This window comes from Eptatretus burgeri, chromosome 6, assembly GCF_056783735.1.
Source record: "Eptatretus burgeri isolate ZD-2024b chromosome 6, Ebu_testis_v1, whole genome shotgun sequence".
Classification (NCBI taxonomy): domain Eukaryota; kingdom Metazoa; phylum Chordata; class Myxini; order Myxiniformes; family Myxinidae; genus Eptatretus; species Eptatretus burgeri.
Window position 1 is genome coordinate 63975896 of NC_140966.1, and position 14542 is coordinate 63990437.

At 41.4% G+C, this 14542-nt stretch overlaps 2 long non-coding RNA genes across 2 annotated transcripts in view; one reads left to right on the forward strand and one right to left on the reverse strand.

The window, feature by feature from the left end:
- On the forward strand, nucleotides 1-9984 carry LOC147024951 (uncharacterized). The gene is made up of 3 exons (XR_015059278.1): nucleotides 1-199; nucleotides 3225-5918; nucleotides 9429-9984. It is a non-coding gene; the product is annotated as an uncharacterized LOC147024951 (long non-coding RNA).
- Nucleotides 9051-14542, reverse strand: part of LOC147024952 (uncharacterized) — a 26756-nt gene continuing 21264 nt past the window's right edge. Inside the window, exon 2 of the long non-coding RNA XR_015059279.1 lies at nucleotides 9051-9788. This is a non-coding gene — a long non-coding RNA (uncharacterized LOC147024952). The remainder of the gene's footprint in view (nucleotides 9789-14542) is intronic.

Here is a 14542-nt window from a genome sequence, read left to right on the forward strand (position 1 = left end):
TTAATTTATTGGTGACCACTTACTTTTTATTGCTTCTTTGACTCGTTCTTCTCTTAATTTTGTTTCTTCCTCTGAATATTTTTTTTGTTTGATGATCGTTGTCTCCATTGAATTGGAAGATTCTTTTAAATCTCTCTCTTGTGGATGCTTCCCTTCCCTCTCTTCAAATGTCATCACAGCCGACATCTGTCGTGAGAAGGTACAATACGTCGATTCTGTGTTTACTTCCAAATCTCGTGTTCCCTTGTTCCTGTCTGTGTTCTCTCTCTCTCTCTCTCTCTCTCTCACTCTCACTCTCACTCTCACTCTCACTCTCACTCTCACTCTCACTCTCACTCTCACTCTCACACTCTCACTCTCTTACTCTCACTCTCACTCTCACTCTCTCCTACTCTCTCCTACTCTCTCCTACTCTCTCCTACTCTCTCCTACTCTCTCTCCTCTCTCTCCGCACTGTCTCCGCACTGTCTCTGTCTCTCTCCCTCTCCCTCTCCCTCTCCCTCTCCCTCTCCCTCTCCCTCTCCCTCTCCCTCTCCCTCTCCCTCTCCCTCTCCCTCTCCCTCTCCCTCTCCCTCTCCCTCTCTCTCTCTCTCTCTCTCTCTCTCTCTCTCTCTCTCTCTCTCCCTCTCCCTCTCCCTCTCTCTCTCCCTCTCTCTCTCCCTCCCTCCCCCTGCTGGTCATTAGCGAGTCTTGCGTGGGTGTGGCGTCATGGCGGCTCCGTGTGTACAGCTGTGAGTACTGTGCTGTGTTGGTGCTGTTCCTATCCCCATTTCGTTTCCCTCTGTGTCACTGTACGTGTTTGTGGAGTTTTTTTTTTCTCTCTTCCTGTTGAGACGAGAGAGAGGGAGAGAGGTAGAGCATGCACGGTAAGCGTTTTTTTTTTTTCATAAGGCCTTTCCAGAACTTTTGAGGCCTGCGTTTTCCTAGTTGGCAGCTGCCTTATAATCTTAAAAATACTAAAGTAATCGATTGTTTCTCCCCTTTTAGTTGATTTCAAACAGTGATACGTGTTGCACCAAGACCGAGCAAATGGCTAATGGGGATTTATCTCGTAATCACGGATTACGTTTAGTCCCGCCCGAAGGCGTAATGATGGATGACATTCTTCTCAAAATTGGAGAACAGATAGGAGTAGAAAACATTCGTGCTGCTTCAAAAATGAGCCACAAGATTGTAGTTTTTGTTTCACAAACGCGTTTAGTTGACATCGTTGTCCAAAACGGTTTATTCCTGGGAGATGATGAAACCTTTGTCCCTGTCTCATCAATGGATACTCCTGCTACAAAGATAATATTAAGCAATGTTCCGCCTTTCCTTTCTAATGAAGCGATTCAACAAATGCTCGGTGATTATGGCACTGTAGTGTCTAGAATTATAATGGCCCCATTACGGACGAGGAACAACAGATTAAAGCATGTGAAATCCTTTAGATGTTTCTGCTCTGTTGTGTTAAAAGACGGTCTCACACAGTTGAATATCTCGATGACCTTTAAAGTGGCGGAGCATGACTACAGGATTTTTGCAATGACAGAAACTTTACTCTGTTATAACTGCGGGGAATATGGTCACACTAAATATTATTGCCCTGGCGGTAAAAAAGAAACATATGCTGCTGCAGATGGATTGGGTCATGCAACCGCAACTACCACAGGCAGGTTGAGTCACGTGACTGTAGAGGCTGCAGGTAAACCAAAACATGTGACTACCCCTGTTGAAAAGGAATTGGGCCACGGAAGTAAGGAATGCCGAAGGAGGATTGGGTCACGTGACTGCAATGGCAGAACCTCCCCTTCTAACTACAGCCGTGTCGGTAGATTTGGCAAACCAGCCACAGATAGATAAGCAACATACGTTAAAATGTTCAGGTAGGATTAGAGATGGTGTCGAGAGTAACCAAGTTGAAACAGCATAAGGACTGGAACCCTTGGAAGGTTTTTTTCAGTGACGACGATAAAGATATGGAAACTGCTTCAAGGAGAGTTTTGAAACGGCCCAACATAAGCAATGAAAGTAATTGTAAAGGCAGCAAAGTGTTGGTAGTCCAAGAAGATGGTGGTCTCGACAAGCCTTCACATACTGAACGGAATGGTGAAGCACTGGGAGACGAGCTTCCACCCATTGCTAATGTTGAAAGAGATGAAACGATGGACAACAATGCTTGTACGCATGAAACAGAAAGCTTGGTTATCGAAGATAACCGTCAACTTGAGACATATGACAAAAAAAGGGGAAAAAAACAAAAACTGACAGTGATGAGGAAAAAGATTCCTCCGTGCAGTGCCAACAGGAAGAAAGCACCACTTCCGATACAAAAGGGGGTCAAGGAACACAACTACAAGTAAACAACACAGCCCCGATGAATGGTCCTCCTTAAGCGAAACTTCGGGGTCACTGCAGGAGGATAACAAGCAAAACGTAATAGTAAAGGAGGAAATTGTTAGGTTTCGAAGCGAAATCTTCAGGCAACGCAAGGTGCAAATTTAGGATTATTTTCCTGATATTAAAGTTTTCATTGCGACTGCAAAACATATGATACAGAGAAATGATGACTCTGTGGAACTTTCTGAACTACAGTTTCAATGCCTCAGGAAAGCTTTGACAAAAGCAAACAAAGAATTGCAGGAAGGAGTTTCTTTTTAGTGCCTGGTCTCCCTTCTCACCGAAACTTCGACAATGATGGAGTTAAAGATTGCAACCCTGAACATGAAGGGGGGTCGAGCTTGTCACTTTTAAGTGACAAAAAAAATTTAAAGACTATTTTAAGGCTGTGTGGAAAAAAATTTGCACTTCCAACTTTGAGCACGCAAACCTCCGAATGTGGTGGGACCTCGCAAAGTCCCAAATAAAATCCTTTTGCCAGCAATATAGTCTATACACAACTAAAGTGGAATCTTACTCAATAGAGTTGTTAAAATCTGAAATTGTGTCATAAGAAGGGAATAATGACGATGCTGGGAAGGACACACGAGATCAACTGTTATGGGCAAAGAGAACTTTGCTAACAGAAATGGTTAAACAAAGGGCAATAGGTACCTTGGTACGAATGAGGATGAGCAATCTGACACTTGATATGCCAAATAAAGATTTTTTTTCAAATTAGAGAACTCTACCAAGAAGTTTCAACAAATTCATAGTTTATTCACTCCAAATGGAGTCTTGAAGACATCCCAACGAGGAATCCGGGGTGTCTTAAAAGATTTTTACTCAGACCTTTACTCCCCCAGGAATGTAGAAAATGGAATGATACAGGAACTGATTGCTGGACTTCCGAAAATTGAAGAGGACCAACAACGAGTGCTCGACTCCTTAATCACGGCCGAGGAACTCGAAACGGCTCTGCGAAGTTCAAAAGACGGGAAGGCTACTGGGATTGATGGCTTACCTGGAGAATTTTACAAGACCTTTTGGAGGTTATTGGACCTGAGTTGCGTGATGTTCTCGACGAAAGTATTCGCGCTGGAGAATTGCCACTGTCATGTCAGAGAGCAATTGTGTGCTTAATACCCAAAGCTGGTGACCTTCAGTTCGTTGAAAACTGGTGACATGTATCGTTATTATGTGCTGATTATAAGATTCTCTCGAAAGTTCTTGCAAATCGCATGAAAGATGTGGTCGGTTCTATTGTACACGAGGACCAGACCTATTGTGTGCCTGGAAGGTCTATACATGACAACATTTTTTTAGTAAGAGATAGTCTTTCTTGCCATAACTGTTTGTTTGATGATTACGGGCCAGTATTTATTGATCAACCTAAAGCGTTTGACCGCATTGATCATCAATATCTTTTTTCTGTCCTTGAAGGGATGGGTTTGGGGAATTGGTTCATATCGTATGTGAAATTATTGTACTCTGGCATTTACTGCATGATAAAAGTTAACAACAAGTTATGTTCCCCCTTTCCCTTTCGGCGAGGCATTCGTCAAGGGTGTCCTCTTTCTGGCTTATTGTATGTGATAGTGCTGGAACCACTCTTGGTTTCCATTAGGCAACAAATGCCCCAGAATAATGGAGGCGTAGAAGGTCCAAGATTTGTGTTGACTGCTTCTGCTGATGATGTTTGTGTATCAATTAGAGACCAAAACAGTGTCTTATGTTTAAGACAATGTTTGGGAAAATTCTCTGCAGCATCTTCTATTGAGGTGAATTGGAACAAAAGCACAGCCCTATGGTGTGGTCATAAGGATCTCTCTTCAATACCACCACCTCTACTCCCACAGGGTATGGTATGGAAAAATGATGGGGTCAAATATCTCGGAGTCTATCTTGGCAATCCTGAGAGAGAATCGAAAAATTGGGAGGGTGTGGTTGAGCAGATTGAAAGTCGGTTAAAAATATGGAAAGGACTACTTAGGTCCCTGTCCTATAGGGGACATAGTCTGGTTATCAATAACCTAATAGCAGCTAAGTTATGGCACAAAATGATTGCCTTACAGCCAGCCAAAGGGAAAGTCCTTGCCATCCAGCGAGCACTGGTGAATTTCTTCTGGAGTCGCTACCACTGGCTACAACTGGCCATATTGTACTCTTCCCGGAAAGAGGGTGGCCAGAGCGTGACGGACATCTCTGGCCGAGTCACCGCTTTTTGTCTACAAACAGTGCAAAAACTGTTGTTCACTGAATGACAGCCATGGCGTCCCTTTGCTTTCTTTTTGCTGCAACAGGCTGGAGGATTGCTGTATGACTGACAACTTTTCTTGATTGACCTGGAACGGATTCACCTTGGCTCACTTCCAACTTTTTACCAAAGCTTGCTGGAGACTTGGAAGGGTTTTAGTGTCCACCGTTTAATTGACGCTTATAACTGCAGAATGTTCCTCCAGGAACCTCTTTTCTACAATCCATTTCTCCCAGGTATTCCTCAGAGTAATGCCTTGATCAAAAATTTCATACAAGGACGAGTCAATAAAGTGTGCGATCTCAGAGATTCAGCAGGACTGAAATGGAGACCTGTTGGGGAAATTGCAGCAAGCCTGGAGTCAAGATCGCTTTGACCCGTAGACCAAGTTAGCCGAAGTGTGATTAGGAAATTCCGACTGCTGAATATTGGTTGGGAAGGTGTTGGTATTGAGGAGGATTTTAGACTGGGGTTTCCCAAAATGAAGGTGCTCCCCCTTGTTCGCTTAAGCAGTGATCACTCCTCCTCCCCCCCCCCCCTTTCATTGCAAACTAAAACTGGGCTTCATGATCTCTGCAGACAAAGACAAACAGTATTATCCCCTTTTGGATCAGCACGTATAGCAAGGTGGTCAGAAAAGCTTGGATCTGGGTGTCCATCAGCTCCATTGTGGCCAGTGATGTACACATTACCGATTTATGGTCTATTAGCGGATAAACAATGGAGACTCACCCATTGGGCCCTCCCATCCAACACCCTGATGCACCTTTTTTTTGTGGATTTTTTTAGACCCACCTTGTTGTGATCGTTGTCCTCCTGAAGGATTCTAACTGGCCGATTGTGGAATCCTATTTGACTTCAGACAGAGTTTAACGTTTGTCCGATTTGATTATAAAATCCTACAAAAACCTTATCGACACTGATAAAACTGATGTCCACACAAGTCCTTCCTTGTGAAACAATTTATTTCCTAATTATACACCATACACTTCTCACCCTTGTACAATGAACTTAAGAATCCCCATTTGATTGCAATATTATTTGGTTCTATTTCATTTATTCTTACTTTAGTTAACAGTTAGACCAACCCGATTCAATTCACTTCTACATTACATCAGAGAGTTTTATTCTAACTTGGTACTTGGTCAGTTCCAAGGAGTACAGGCCACTGAGAAACTATACTTCCTCACGTGCTCGCACTCAGAACAATGTGCCTTTCAAAGCGTTTTATACTTTCATGAGAGAGAGGTTGGGGGATATTCACCCAGACTGTAGACGTGTCCTTTAGACAAAAAGCCACTTCGTACATTTTCTAAGCAAAGGTTCATTTATCAGCTCGGTCACTCTGCTCCAGAACAACACATTTCTTATCATTTAGGGCAAAAGTCTTTTGGCCAGAAATGACAGCCAATTCAACTTGCAGCATAAAAGTTACATTTCTAAAACTCCATTTGTTACAATTTAAAATACATTAACATAAATTTTTCCCCCACACTCCCCCGTTTTTTTTTTTTTAAAGGAAAATTTGAATAATTTTTCTTACACATGATTACCATGTCCCATTGCTGAAGGAGAAAATATTTCCATTATTCAAGTTCAATCAACAATGGCAGCGAGTGCTCATATCAGAAAATGAGTGAGTTTCCATTTAATTTATGGCCTGTTCATCAGCATGTGTCACACATTGAAAACATGCTACCCGAAGTCAGAAGATAAACAGGTCAGGGTGTGGATAGAGCGGCACCCAACGGGAAACACAATCAAAGCACTCCTTGAGCTGAGGAGAAGAAAGACGTGGGCAAGTACAAGTTTGGGCCGGACACTGGGTTGAAGGAGCGCAGTGTGCAATTCCATGCCTGTCGTACATTGAAGTGACCACAGCAAGTTCATGATGTATTTGCAGAGCGGCAATCGAGAGTGTGGCTGAGAACATTCCTCCACGCAGGCACCACACAACGCCGACATTAAGACTTTGCTCAACCTTCTCCCCAGTGGGTTTTTTCTTTCTTTTCCCACATTGCTCCATCTTATCTCCTCAGGAAGGGGAGGCATAATCATGTGTTGAATGCTCAATCACCCAAATCTGGGTTCTCCCATCATCCAATCTTTGTGTGGAAACTTCATTTAGATGAAATCGTACATTGCTTCAAAGACTGCTTTCAACACTCCGAAACAAACAAAGCATCAATTAAACACCAATCAATAAACGTCATGGGCACATGTAGTTCTACAAGACTAACAAAGGTTCTTAAAGAAACATTTAACTTGCATTATATGTCATATCAATATTTTAATCCCTTTCCTTGTTATTTCCCAAAACAACATGCTAAAATATACAGAAATCCCAGTTGTACGTATACTCAAAACATCCATCTCATTTGCTATTTCCATCGACATTTTAAATCTCTGACATTTCTCCATCTGTCCACTTCTCTCTCACCAAAACAGCAAACATGCTGCCATTTTTCCAACTCACCTACACAAACCATCTATCACTTCCTCTGACCTTCTCAATTACGAATCCATTTTCCTTTATCAAAACAAATAAATCATTTTAAACAGTTGTACAAAAATTGTCAAATCACTTGTCAAATATCATTTAAATTGTAGCTCAAACACTGTCTACACATGCAGCTTCACCCTCCACAATCTTTATCCCAGTCTTAGAAAAGCATCTTAAACTTCAGACTAATAAACATCCAAACTCTCTAAAACAACTTTTTGGTCAAAACAATAAAATATTTCCTTTTAAAATCCATAAATGAAAAATTAAATCTTCAGCATCTATCCAATTAAATCATGAATTTACCTTGACTGAATCGATCAAAGGGTTACACTGGGTTGTTTGCCATTGCCTTCCCAGCACAAGTTCAGGTAACCTCAACATTCGCAGACGAATAAAACAATATTTCAACGTCCATCCGAGGGAATCATCAATTATCTGTGAATTGCCCCACGTGCTAAACATCATCAAATCATTAAAATCATTCCAAATCACGTTTCTACATTTAAATCACATACAGTATATCCACATTCACAATTGTTATTTCACAATTTATTCAAAATCCCGATGGTTGTAAAATAAAACTTCAACACTTTTTTCTAAATGGACTTCACTTTAAACATTCAGTAGAGAGGGTGGACCACAAACACCAAGGAACAAGGAACAAGAAGTTCTCTCCACATCCAGTGGGAAGAAAAGGAAAAAACTCTGACAGGCAAAACCCACAGTTTGCATTACTCTGTCATGGCTTCAACACATACACTAAACAGCATTGCATATCATAGACTCGCGTGTGATCACGTGACAAATACCAATCACATTTCTATCTCATCCTCTTGAATCTGGATATGAATAGAATTTCACACCTAAAGCAAAGGCTCGAACGAAGACTCAGTGTAAAGATAGGCCACCCCCCACAGATCGAGTGGAGGGGGGTCTCACACAGTGTAGTTTGTGACCTTCGCGTGGAAATACAACGCCAAGAATGTATAACATGTCATTTCAAACAGACCCACAGCTCAACTCAGCACGAGTTAAAATATCGTCAAAATCCCAACAGAACACGTTTCATTGCAGTGAATATTGGACTCGCACAAGTTTCATTTTTTACTCTCAGTAACACATGCATCTCAATGCAAATCACCAACCATGCTCCCAGCTGGTTAATCATCTCCTGCACTCTACAAAACGTTTCGTGCAAATCATTGCATTTACAAATCCGTAAAACCTCCACACAATATAATATAACAACCTTACTGCCAACAAACTTCCAGTGAGTTCAATGAACAAAAAGTAACTCTTATAACTCTTACAAACAGGTAACTTACAATGTTTATCTATTTTAACCCTATCTCGGCGTGTCAGCCGTGTCCTCGGCCATCTCTCTCACAGCCGGTCCGTATCAATGCAAACATGTGACATGTCGCTTCATCATGCCCATTTAATTACGCATCTGGCTCCTCAACGAGCCTCTTATTGTCATCTGACTCCTCTTCTTCTCCAGCACTTTTCTAAAACAACTACAATACTTATCGCTTACTTTAAAACGGACTCCCTCTGCCGGATCCTCTTCTTTCTCTCAATAAAATTATCTGACAATAAACTTTTCTTTGTTCGAAATGCGTTACCTGCTGAGAGCGCTCTCCCTTACCTTCGCTCAAGCACTTGTCGTTCCTCCAGGCACTGCCTCCGGCAGATTAAGCACCTCCGGTCACGAGCACCGCACCAACGTCGGTTCGAATCCGAGTCTCGGCGCCAACTGATGTGGATTTTTTAAACCCACCTTGTTGTGATCGTTGTCCTCCTGAAGGATTCTTACTGGCCGATTGTGGAATCCTATTTGACTTCAGACAGAGTTTAACGTTTGTCTGATTTGATTATAAAATCCTACAAAAACCCTATCGACACTGATAAAACTGATGTCCACACAAGTCCTTCCTTGTGAAACAATTTATTTCCTAATTATACACCATACACTTCTCACCCTTGTACAATGAACTTAAGAATCCCCATTTGATTGCAATATTATTTGGTTCTATTTCATTTATTCTTACTTTAGTTAACAGTTAGACCAACCCGATTCAATTCACTTCTACATTACATCAGAGAGTTTTATTCTAACTTGGTACTTGGTCAGTTCCAAGGAGTACAAGCCACTGAGAAACTATACTTCCTCACGTGCTCGCACTCAGAACAATGTGCCTTTCAAAACATTTTATACTTCCATGAGAGAGAGGTTGGGGGATATTCACCCAGACTGTAGACGTGTCCTTTAGACAAAAAGCCACTTCGTACATTTTCTAAGCAAAGGTTCATTTATCAGCTCGGTCACTCTGCTCCAGAACAACACATTTCTTATCATTTAGGGCAAAAGTCTTTTGGCCAGAAATGACAGCCAATTCAATTTGCAGCATAAAAGTTACATTTCTGAAACTCCATTTGTTACAATTTAAAATACATTAATATAAATTTTTCCCCCACAGCACGTATAGCAAGGTTGTCAGAAGAGCTTGGACCTGGGTGTCCATCAGCTCCATTGTGGCCAGTGATGTACACATTACCGATTTATGGTCTATTAGCGGATAAACAATGGAGACTCACCCATTGGGCCCTCCCATCCAACACCCTGATGCACCTTTTCAATAGCTTAGTGCAAGTCACTTGTCCTTTCTGTGAACACAAGGAGGACCTTTTTCATGCATACGTACAATGCAAGAGAGTAAAACCTCTTCTTTCTTTACTTTCAAACCTTTCTCATAAACTGTCCTTTCCTTTCACTCTACATAGGTTTGTTTTTGGGGTACCTTTTAGCCCCCCATGCAAGGATTCTGGGGTCTTGCTTAATTTCTTGGTGGCTGTTGCAAAATATAGTATATATATATATATATATATATATATATATATATATATATATATATATATATATATATATATATATATATATATATATATATCTATCTATCTAGGAAAATTAAGATTGATAATGGTCATAGGTCCAATGTCATGCCCATTTTTAAAGGGTTCGTTGAAGCACGACTTAAGTTAGAATTTAATTATTATGTAAGTATGGGGAATGTAAAGCTTTTTGAGAAGAAATGGTGCTGTCGTAATGCTTTGTGTCTTGTGGATAATTTGGAATTGGTGATAACCTTGTAATGTTTCAATGGACGAAGATGCCTTTTTGCATGTTGCAATCAATAAACGGTTTTGCAAATCTCTCTCTCTCTATCTCTATCTCTATCTCTATCTCTATCTCTATCTCTATCTCTATCTCTATCTCTATCTCTATCTCTATCTCTATCTCTATCTCTATCTCTATCTCTATCTCTCTCTCCTCCGTGATTCTGTATCTTTTGCACCTGGGAAGTTGGAGAAGGTTCTTTCAACCCTCGACTCTGACTGCTACTGGATTCAAGATTCAAGATTTTTATTGCCAGTCAACCGAGGTTGATCGTATATAACAGCGCTTGAATTTGACGTGTCCAAAAAACCTGCTCTGCCACTCTTGCACATCCTCTTTCTGTTCTTCTCACCCTATCATTTTCCCTCGGGCATCTTCCATCTGCTTGGAAATCAGCCAACATCACTGCATTACATCAACTAAAATGGCACTCGGTAGAGCGCATACCTCCACCAGGCTGAGCAGTTTACGTTTGTTATCCCACTGATAGGCCGGATATGCATCAAATTGGCTTGTTCTTTTCACCTAACCAACTCATTCACCAAGTTTTGTCAGAATCCATCCACAACTTATTGAAAGTCCATAACCACTCCTACTCTCCCAACAATGGATGGAAACCCTCCATATCAGACATGAGTTCAGGGCCGTCTCGCTGGAAATATATCGTGCTTTGATACAGTCTGGCATCCTGCCTTCCTCTCCAAACTCTCTGCCTATGGCATCCAAGGCCAACTCCACATATGGCTTATGTACTGACTTCCTCGACTCTCGTAACCAATGTGTAGCTCTCAATGGAATCCTTTCATCTCCTCTCCCTTTCAAAGCTGGAGTGCCCCAAGGTAGTGTTCTCGGCCCAGTCCTATTCATGATCTTCATCAATGAACTCTCTGCATCTTTGAAAAAATCCCTTTTACCTATTTGCTGAGATTCTACCCTCTGGCGTGACATCCCTCATCCTTCAGACATGTAGGCTGCAGTCACAAAATCACAAGTTGGTAAAACACTTGGAATATTTAAAATGTCTTTCAATCCTACAAATCTTACACTCTCACGATCTCTCTCTGAAACGACCATCTGACAAACCTTCTCATCTACTCTTTTTCAACAATCCTCTTGAGGAAGTTCAGTCATTCAAACTCCTGGTTCTCAATATCAGTCATGATCTTTCTTGGGCAAACCACATTTCAAAGTTGATCTCCAAAGCCAGTTGCTGACTGAGCATCCTCCATCAGACAAAGTCCTTCCTTGGCACACCTGAACTCTTATCCATATAAAAGGCCTTCATTCACAGCCTGCTCTGGAGTACTGCTCTCCCCTTTGGGCTTGCTCCCCCCGTCTTACAGCTTACTCAGTTTGATGCCATGGAAACCAAGACCTTCAAGATTATGGCAATCTTCTGCGATGAAGCTGAGTCTCTGGGCCTATTCATATCACTTTCCCATTGCAGACAGGTTCGTCTCTGTCTTCTACCACCTCTCTTCTGGTTTTTATCTCGCCTGTTCGGAGAACAGAGAGCTATAGCGATACCCCCGGCGTGAGCGTCAGCGTGAAAATGTTAAAGTTTTTGGTGCAAGTTATTTCCTTTCTACTGTTTTTATCTACCACACTTTTTTATACACCCGATATATATATATATATATATATATATATATATATATATATATATATACATATATACATATATATATATATATATATATATATATATATATATATATATATATATATATATATATACATATATATATATATACATACATATATATATATATATATATATATATATATATATATATATATATATATATATATATATATATATCGGGGCATATTATGTGATTCCGGTCGTCCGTCCGTCCGTCCGTTCCTGTCCGCACTCTAACTCCCAAAGTTTTCAACTTTCACGTTTCATAGTTGGTACATAGGTACAGACTGTGGAGACGGTGTGTCGCGACATACGTTCGTCATCTAAAGTGGTTGCCATGGCAACCACGATGCTGTTTTCCATCCGTTCCTGTCCACACTCTAACTCCCAAAGTTTTCAACTTTCACATTTCATATTTGGTACATAGGTACAGACTGTGGAGACGGTGTGTCGCGACATACGTTCGTCATCTAAAGTGGTTGCCATGGCAACCACGATGCTGTTTTCCATGTAGTAGATCAATTCTGTATATACCTTCTTGTTCGGGCGTATATTGTGCTCACCTGCGCTCTTGTTACTGATTACAATATACAAATACATATATTGCTTTAAAATTATTTGGATCACACTTCACTGCAACGCTTTATAAAAAAAATATTAATTATTAGACGAGTCTTTTAAAAACGATAAATGTATAAACAGGTGAGCATTGGGTGGCTTTGACACCAACTCTCTGGTTTACCCTCTGCTCTTTCCGTTCTTCGTCCCCCCTCTCCCCCCCCCCCAGGTTCCAGCAGGGTGCACACAATCCAACAACCTCCACAATTCCAGGGTCACTGCTCACCTCCACTCATTCGTGTTCTTCAATCTCATATTCTTTCCTCCAGGTCTGCAAGAGGGCTGTTCACAACAATCTCAGATTATCCCCAATCCAAGACCATAATCTTTTCTGCTCTCGTTAACCACTTCATCCCAACCCCAAATCCTCCTCCTTGCAAATTTCAAGTTATTCCTTCGTGAGAGTTTCCTTCTGCATCAACCTTGTCCACCCCATGTATCCTGCTCTACCCTTCGTTCTTCCACACACCCATTGTTTTGTCCACGTCTGCCCTCATCTTGTCCTTCAACTCAGGTGCTCGTGTTTCCACACTCTCTGTACTGTTCCTTTTGTCCTGCTGTGTCCCTTCAGTGTTCGAGCTCTTCCATGAGCCTTGGCTTTGTATCAAAAAAACAACAATAAGAAGCTGCTCCCACGTGTTTGCACTTTTTCGTCTTACCCCTTTTCATCTGGCATATTCCATAGTTCAGACGAATATCCATTTTTTTCTTTGGACCAGTATTTCTTCTTTTTTTTAAGTTATTTGCTACTAGCAGAAGCCCGTGGTAAAAAAATACCATGATAGAAAAGAAATGAGGCCTTTTTATTTTTGCACTGGTTCTTCCACGATAAAAAATGTTTCCGTGTTTCAGGGTGGAACAGACAGACAGACAGACGGCATTAGCCTATTGTATATTCCAGCAGAGTACCCGGCCTACGGGCATCTATCAAGCGTGCAACACGTTCTTCTGACACATACTTTTATTTTGGCGGTGTATAGGCAACTGACATGCTCTGTATATTGGCAAAAAAACAAACCCCGGGTTACGTGCATGAAGCAAAAGCATACCTATTGCTTATAATTCAAAACACCTCACTGCACTGGAAAACGTGGGGACAGGAATACTGTACTGTGAATGGTGGAGACTTGTTATACCCTCCCTCACCTGGAGGCGTCGCTACACACTACACATTTACATAGAGAATTTGTGTCTCAGATGAAAATTTGCGTCAGATGAAGATTTGTGCTACGCACAGGTGGGATGCATGCATGTGGAGTTCACTTTCCGCCGGAACTCCAAGGGCCTCTGTATAGCCATCCCCCAGGCAGATACCTGGCCCATCTCCATCTCTTAGGGATAGGACATTCTTGGCACCCACCCCAAGGGACCGCCTCAGGTTAACCTGAGGATACCTGTCATCTGGTGGACAACACCTCAGCACTACCCCCAACACTCACTTTACAGTGTGTTTTGCAGGGTGAAGTGTTTATTGTTGGACGGGGTGCAAATCCTGCCATCAAATGTGGTGGATTTTTTTATTTTTTTGGTGGCTGGAGTGAAAATCCTGCCACAAAATTGGTGGGAGCCCAAGAGCAAACAAACAATGTGGAAACTGCGAATGCCAAACCGTCTATCTATATATTACTAAAACTCTCATCTTGTATAAATGAAAGTATATATGTATGTATGTTCCCGAAATACAGCCAAAACAGTACACGATAGCGTAAAAATTTTAGGGCCACCTTACTCACTATTCGCCTGCGGTGTGCAGTAACAAGTTTCGTTCAAATCGGGCAATGATAAAATTTCTTTAAAAATCAGTTCCCAATTCAGTCAAGTACTCTTCGGAGAATATGATCAATGCAAACAACCTCAGCGGTATAGTTTGTTGGAGCTATCTTTTTTTTTTAATGATTTTTTTTCATCAACCTCTGTCATAACGGGAACCCAACGGGTTCACGGGTCGTCTAGTAAACCAATAAATTCCACATTCGTGTG